The sequence below is a fragment of the Vicia villosa genome, linkage group LG5 (assembly GCF_029867415.1).
Source record: "Vicia villosa cultivar HV-30 ecotype Madison, WI linkage group LG5, Vvil1.0, whole genome shotgun sequence".
Classification (NCBI taxonomy): Eukaryota; Viridiplantae; Streptophyta; class Magnoliopsida; order Fabales; family Fabaceae; genus Vicia; species Vicia villosa.
The window spans coordinates 85492595-85501053 of NC_081184.1; positions in this window are offsets into that span (position 1 = coordinate 85492595).

Genomic DNA, 8459 nt, shown 5'->3' on the forward strand with positions numbered 1-8459 from the left:
TGATTTTTTGCGGGAGAGGAGTATTCGAAATGCAAGCTATACAACAAGTATCCAAATACTCGGGAAAAATGTAGGACATACAACCATCTCGTCCTTTTTTATCCCTTTTATTGCAAAAAGTGTTTGAATAGAATCAAATTAAAGTCCATGGATGAAGGTGAACACTTGAACAACAAGCTATACAAAGGGCATCCTAGTACTTTGAACAAAGGGACATACATTCAATTATTCATTCTTCACCACTTAGGGCTCGTGGCATTCGATTGCATTTATTACAGTTTTTGAGCGGAGACAAGTATCCAAGAGACAAGATATACAACAAGCACCCAAATACTCGAGGAAAAGGTAGAACATACGTCCATCTCATCCTTTTTTATCCGGTTTATTGTGAATTTTTTTTGAGTGTTTTTTTTTTAATTGAGAAAGGAACATCAAGTTTAATTGAATAGACAGATGTTTTTTAGTATTGATTCAATTAGGTTTTTTCTTTACCCACCTCCCTATGGGGGTCACCCCCAGCGGAAACCCCAATTTACCCCTACTTCGGAAATGCATTTCCGAAATATTTTTTTTCTAAATTTTTCCAGACTTCGGAAGTGCATTTCCGAAAAAATCTAAAAAATTGGGATTTTGATTAATTCGGAGACGCATCTCCGAAAAAACAAAAAAAAAATCTAAAAATCCCAAAAATTAATTTTAGGATATTAATTAATTCATATATCATAAATTTGATATAATTTATGAGTAATGAATAATAATAATTATATATTTTAATATAATTTATGAGTTATGAATAATAATTATTATGTATTTCAATTCTGATTCATATTTTAAAATTTAAAATAATTTTAATTAAAAAAATTAAAATAATTTCACTTACAAAATGAGTTATAATTTTTTATTTATATATTTATATATTAATAATAATTATTTACAAAAAAAATTAAAAAATGAGTGTTTTAATTTATATATTTATATATTTATATAATAATTATTATATATTTATGAAAATTATTATATATTTATATATTTATATATTTATATAATAATTATTATATATTAATTATAAATATATTTATATATCTATATAATAATTATAAAAATTAAAAAAATGAGTGTTTTAATTTATAATAATTATTATATATTTATATATTTATATAATAATTATTATATATTTATATATTATATATTTATATATTTCACTTACAAAATTAATAATTATTATTATATATTTATATATTTCTATTCTGATTCATAATTAAAAATGAGTTATAATTTTTATTTAGTTTAGAAAAATAAAAAAAGATTTTGTCTTAATTTTATTTAATGAATAAATTTTATATTTAATTCTATATAATTCAAAATTTACTTATGAAATTAAAATGTTTTTGATTTATATAAGTTAGTAAAATAATTTTTAACTTTAAAATTGTTTAAGAAATTTTGATTCACCTTGATTTTATTGATTCACCTTTATTTTATTGATTCACCTTGATTTTATACCTATTAATTGTATTGATTCACCTTGAGTTTAATTTTTTTAATAATTATTGAATTCTTTCGGAAGTGTATATCCAAAACATTCCAAGACCAATTTGGTTTTGGAATATTTTGGATATGCATCTCCGAAGACACTCCTCTAAAAAAAGGTGTTTTCGAAAATGCATCTCCGAAAACCCAAAAAGGGGTGTTTTCGAAAATGCATCTCCAAAAACATCTTTTTTCGTGTTTTCGGAAGTGCATTTCCGAAATAAGACAAATTTTGAAAAAAAGGCGTTTCGGAAATGCATTTCCGAATATGGGTATTTTAGATTTTTCACTAGAGGTGACCAAGAAAATAGGGAGGTGCGTAAAGAAATTCTCTTCAATTAAATCAACTAATTAGAAACTAGTGGGATACCCGTGCGTTCGCACGGGCACTGGTGTGTCTCGCACATATGTTTCCAAAATGTAAAATCCATACAAAAATAAGAAAAACAAAATTTAATAACTAAAAGAGTTTATTATTTAAAAAAAATATTTTTATTTATATTTGCATCATAAATATAATTTTTCAAAGTATAAGAATTTGTTTTCCCATATTTATTTATGTATATAAATATTATTTTTATTTTGACATTGTTTAAAAATATTAGTAAGATAAATAATTGTAAAATAAAAATATTAGTAAGATAAATATTTGAAAAAGAATATATTTTTTTCCGTGTTTGAATTTATACACTTTTTTATAAAAAATAGTTCAATTTTGACTTTATTTATAAAATAATTTGAATCAATAATAATTTTTTTATATATATTTTAATTTAAAAATCATTTCTTGAGTTCTAGTCAAATCTCAAATCTATTTTAAAAAATAATCAATTAAACCAAAATGATTCGAAAAGTATAAGTATATAAAAACATTATAAATTTAAAATAATATATAGAGTGAAGACCCATTTTGGTCCCTCACAAAAATCACACAATCCAAATTAGTCCCTCACAAAAAAAAAGGACTCGATTTAATCCCTTACAATATTTAACCGGACCATATTAGTCCTTATGTTAATATTTTTACCAAATCGGTTTTTTTCATACTTTTAAACTGTGACTGGACTGCCACGTTGGCTTTTATTTTTTATTTTCATTTTTTAAAATAATAAATTAATTTTTAAACAATTCTGATTTAATAATATCAAAAAGACAAAATTGTTTTTTATAAGGAATCGAGCTCAATACTATTAAACAATATCTAAAGTCTTTACCACTAGGCCAATATGCATTCATAAAAAATAATTTCTAAGATTTTTAATAATATTAAATAATTATGAATTTAAAACAAAAATTATAAAATTTATATCAATAAGGTTTCGAACGTCTTTGATTTACTAATTTCAAATAATACACCAATTTAAAAATAAAATTTATTAAATGTAAAACCTCAATATATTTAATCAATTAGAAATAAATTAAATTATATGTAATTGAAATTAAATAACACACAAATAAATATTTATTTATTTCAAATTAATTCATATTAAATAATAATTAATTAGTTTAATAGTAATTCAACTAATTATTAAAACATTTAATAAATTTAAATTAAATAATCAATTAATTTTTAAAATTATTTAGTTGATGCAAACTAAATAGTAATCAATTAGTTTAATATTAATTTAATTAAATATTAATTAATTTATTTTTATTTGATTAATTTTATTTAGGATTTATATTTTATTAGTTTTATTTTTAAATTTTTGTATTATTTAAAATTAGTAAATATTTATTTTTTTGTTATTTGAAATTAGTAAATAATTATTCTGAATTATTAACTTAAGTATTCATTGTTAATAATATTAACAATATAAATTGACTTGTATAGTTGTAAAGTGACTATTATGGATTTGAATTTGAGACCCAGTTGGTACAAATTTAAACTTTTTTGTTTTGTTTTAAATTCTACATTATTTAATATTTCTAAAAATTATAAGAATTATTTGTCATGAATATACATTGGACTAGTGGTAAGGACTTAAGATATTGATTAAAGGTTATAGGTTCAATTCTATATAAAATATTTTTTTAGCTTTTTTGATATTATTAATTCAGAATTGTTTAAAAATGAAATTATAATTAAAAATTAATTTAGTATTTAAAAAAATGAAAAATAAAAGCCAACGTGGCAGTCCAGTGACGGTTTAAAAGTATGAAAAAAACCGATTTGGTAAAAATATTAACATAAGGACTAATATGATCCGGTTAAATTTTGTAAGGGATTAAATCGAGTACTTTTTTTGTGAGGGACTAATTTGAGTTTTGTGATTTTTGTGAGGGACCAAAATGGGTCTTCACTCTAATATATAAAACGAAAAAAACTTGAAATTTGAGTTAAATATAATTTGAATACCATATAAACAGAGAACAGGAAGTTACCAAATAAATAAATAATATTGATTTAGTTATAGAAAGAGTCTTGTAGACAGCGGCGGAGCCCGGACCATGAATCAGGAGGTGCAAACTTTAAACGTAAGGAAGATGATTTGATATGATTCTAACATATTCATCCTGATACCAAACTTCATTCTATTAAATAATTTATTTTTTATATAAGTGTTTATATTTTATTGTATCTCTTATAATTTTAGAGGTCAAAATCTTTATTTTTAATGAAAACAAAAATTTAATTTAAAAATTGTAAAAATAGTTTGGATTTTAATCTCATTTTAAATAGAATAGGAAATATGACATGCATTTAAGTAAAATATATACAATCAAATAAAGTATGGAAAAAAGGAATATGCACTGACAGTGTAAAATAGTTTTACACTGTCAACCAATGACGATCATGAATCAGAACAAGTCAGACTTAAAATTTTAAAAAACTTGTATGACATGGCAGAACATTATATTCTAATTGGATGACAGTGTAAAATTTTTTTACACTGTCAGTGCATAACCATTAAACTCATAAAATATTTCATAATTTTATAAGAAGGTATTTAATACGTTCATTTGTTGTTAAATATGTTGCAATTACCCTTTTTAAACTTTTTAAGTTAAATAAATATTAATAATAAGACTTAAATGCAGTTTTGGCCCTCCAAATTTCTCAATTGCTTGATTTTGGTCCTCCATGTTTCAATTGCTTGATTTTGGTCCCCTAAGTTTTATAATTGCTTAATTTTGGCCCCCTAAGTTTCAATTGCTAGAGTTTGGTCCTTCAAGTTTGCCCCCTTTTGCATTTGATAGTCTCCTAATTAGGGGTGGCAAAACGGGCCGGGTCCCGCCGGGCCGCTCGCGCACCCGCCAAAAAATGGCGGGTTGGGTTGGGATTTTAGGCTCGCCGCTCGCCAAAGCCCTTCCCGCCAAAACCCGCCGCCCGCCATACCCGCCCTGCCAAAGCCCGCCGCTCGCCAAAGCCCGCTCCTCTTCCAAAACTCACTCTTTTTTTAGTTAATTCTAGTAATTGCAATTCTTGATGGTTTATTTTATACATTTATTTATAAATATATGTAATATTTTTTAAGTAAATTTGTTAAAAAATTACTTTTATAAAAAATTGTTTTAAAAAATAAGTGAAAAGTTTAATTAAAAGGTAAAAAAAGCCTATTAATCTATTAAAAAAATATAAATAAAAATAGGCGGGTAAACCCGCCGCCTGCCAACCCGCCATCTTGGCGGGGCGGGCATGACTTTTATGCCCATTTTACTTGGCGGGCATGCTCGCCCCGCTCGTTTTTTGGCGGGCATAAGGCGGGGCGGGCGGCCCGTTTTGCCACCCCTACTCCTAATGACATGTAGACTAAATTTTTTTATTTTTTTAAATTTTCTTCTTTGCAATTCTATTTTTCTTCTCTTTTTAATAGTTATGCTTTGAATGTAATATTTTGAAAATCTTAAATATTTCATTCAACTTAGAATATACGGACAAGCATGTAATGTCTCTTATAAAAAATTAAAATTTTATATGACTAATAAGATTGTTAGACTTTGGGACGTTATGCTTAACTATGAGGGAGTTATTGGCCAAAGAGTTTGTTATTTTAATTAGGCAGTGGTCTATTTTATTGTCAAAATAATTTATCATTGCGCATAAGTTGAATGAAATATTTAAGATTTTTTAAATATTGCATTCAAAGTTTAACTATTTAAAAGAGAACAAAAATAAAATTGTAGAGAAGAAAATTTTAAAAAAGAAAAGATAAAAAGCAACAAAAAAGAGAAATTTAGTCCACATGTCATTATGAGACTATCAAATGCAAAATGAGACGAACTTGAGGGGTCAAAATCAAGCAATTGAAACTTAGGGGCTAAAATCAAGCAATTACAAAACTTGAGGGACCAAAATCAAGCAATTGAAACATGGAGAATCAAAATCAAACAGTTGAGAAATTTGGGGGGCCAAAACGGCATTTAAGTCTAATAATAATAGTAACATTAATAATCAGTATTACAAAATCAGAGAAATTAGAAGATTGAATCTAAGTTAGGCATATTTTTGCTTGTGCTGTTGTAATATATTTTGTTTGTAGAAAGACACAAAAGAGAATGGTTTTTCTCTTTCATTGGTTCCTCTCTCTCTATCTCTCTCTCAAAAAAATAAAATCTTCTTCCTATCTTAAACAAAAAACACAGCAAACACAACTCAAATCCTTGACTCTCATTTAAACAAATCAATCAAAAGGAATGATGGAAGAAAAAAGAATGAAAGATCAAAGGAAAGCTACTAGTAGAAGATTTGGAGAGGTAGGGAGGCGAGATTTTTGACGACTTGAAGTTGTCATGATGAGACAGTCGGCGACTATTATGGCGGGGGTGGCGGAATCGGTGGCGGAGCAAACATAAGGAATGGTCAGAAATCCTGGTTTTTCCAGAAAAACGTGAGAGATGGTAGTTAGAAAAGCTTTCTCTTTTCTCTTTTGTACTCTCTTCTTCTTTCTTTTGCTTTTTTTTTTGATTTTGTGTTCTTGATGTTGGTGATTATGGTGTTTGATAAAATGGTGAAATAAGTGATGAAATGATGTTGATGAAGAAGAGGTTGTTGTGTAAGATGTTGTTTGGTTGTTAAAAGTAGAAGATTTGTGATATTAATTTTGAATTGAAAGCACATACAAATTTATTTCTTTTTCTTCATATTGAGAGATGAAAGAGAAGAGACTTGGTGGTTTGTGGATGAGAGAAATGAGGCTTATAGAGATTTGTGTTGGTATGACAGAAATGATACATTGAAAATGAAAATGTGCAGAGCAAAAGTTGTAAGAAAAGTGATATAAAGTTGACAGAAAAGTAATATTAATTGTAGAAAAGTTGTTTTGAAAAGAGCAATTTGGTTTCAATTGAAGTATGTAGTACTAAGCTTACTAAAAAAATAATGTAGTATTAAGAAGCAAACAAAATACAACAAAATGAACAAGAAAGAGTTAGATTTTGACCACGTCTGATTTTGGTTAAAAAAAGTAATTTTTAGACACTTTTTAACCCCAAAAAGAGGATGTGGAGGATTTTAATCAAAGGGCAAATTTGGTATTTCAGGTACATTTGTGTTATTATATTATAGATTGATAAAACAAGTGGGACCCACTGATGCTATTCATCATCTTACCTAACAAGATGTTTATCATATAATCACTTTCTCAAGAACAAAAATTTAACAATCACCAATTCAAAGAATTAAGTTACAAATTATATACCGCTGGACTAGGATTTTCCCCACAAATCCAAATATGAAATCAAAATTAGCAAACAAGCCACGATTCATGAGAATCAAAGCAAAAAGTGGACGTACAACCGTGCAAAAACGGCGTCGATTCGGCCAACACAAGTATAGAAATGAAAAACTAATTATATATTAGTGATCAGCGCGAAAAACTGGTTCAAATGGTATATAAGTTTGCACAAAATGATTGAGATTCATGACTTTGCCATTTTTGTATTCTTGAGTTCATGATAACTCTTGAGCAAAATAATGATTGAAATAAGTTCCTTAAGCATGCATAAACATCATAACACACAGAAAAAACGAGGATTAAGCTTACTTGGACGAAAAACTCAAGAAGTTGCCGACAATAATGGTGAACGCGGTGGCTCTCCGGTCAAGCTCTGAAAAAGGTCTAAAACAAGCTTCCACTGCAATGAAAGTGGTAGCACAATTGCTCAAAAAATCAATTGCTAAAAAAATCAAAAGAATTAGTAAAAATTCAAAGTTTCTTCAAAATGAATAAACTTGAATTTTGAGGATTCAAATTAGTAGAGTTTTGGCAATACTCAGGGTGAGTTATAGATCATTTTCTGATGTGAAAATGTACTATTATATAGAGTTATATTTGGTTTAAAGGTTAAACTTGAAATTAAGCAAAGATGAGAAAAGTGTGAGTGCATTTCACTTGAATTTGATGAAATCTGGGGAAAATTTAAATTTGATTCAAAATATCTGATGTAGTGCATTATAAATTGCTGATACACTATGAATTTAATGTGAATTTTAAGGTGTGCGAGATGCATGAATGGTTTGGCAAAACATGTGTAATCTTTTTTAGTGTCAATATCTTAACTTTTTCCTTGACTTTTCATTTATGATGCATGAAAATGATTAATGAAATTCAAATGAAATAAAATGATGATAAATTTAATGATCATGAATTTATTTATCCAAAATGAATAATGAAACATGCAAATTTAGTCAACTTTTTTAACATGTGCAATGTTGATTTTCCTTTGACTTTTTATTATGATTTGTGATAATGATCAATGAAATTCCAAATGGAATAATGTGATGATGATTTGAATGATTATTGTAACAATGAACCATGATGCATGAAATTTTAGTCAAATTTTCTAAAATGTTAATTTTAAGTTGACTTTTGACTTATGAATGCTTATGGAACTCCATGACCAAGTGAAATGTTACACAGATGAATTTAAATGCAATAAACAATGAAAATTGATGGACAAAATTTGGGGTATGACTGAAACAATGTTTG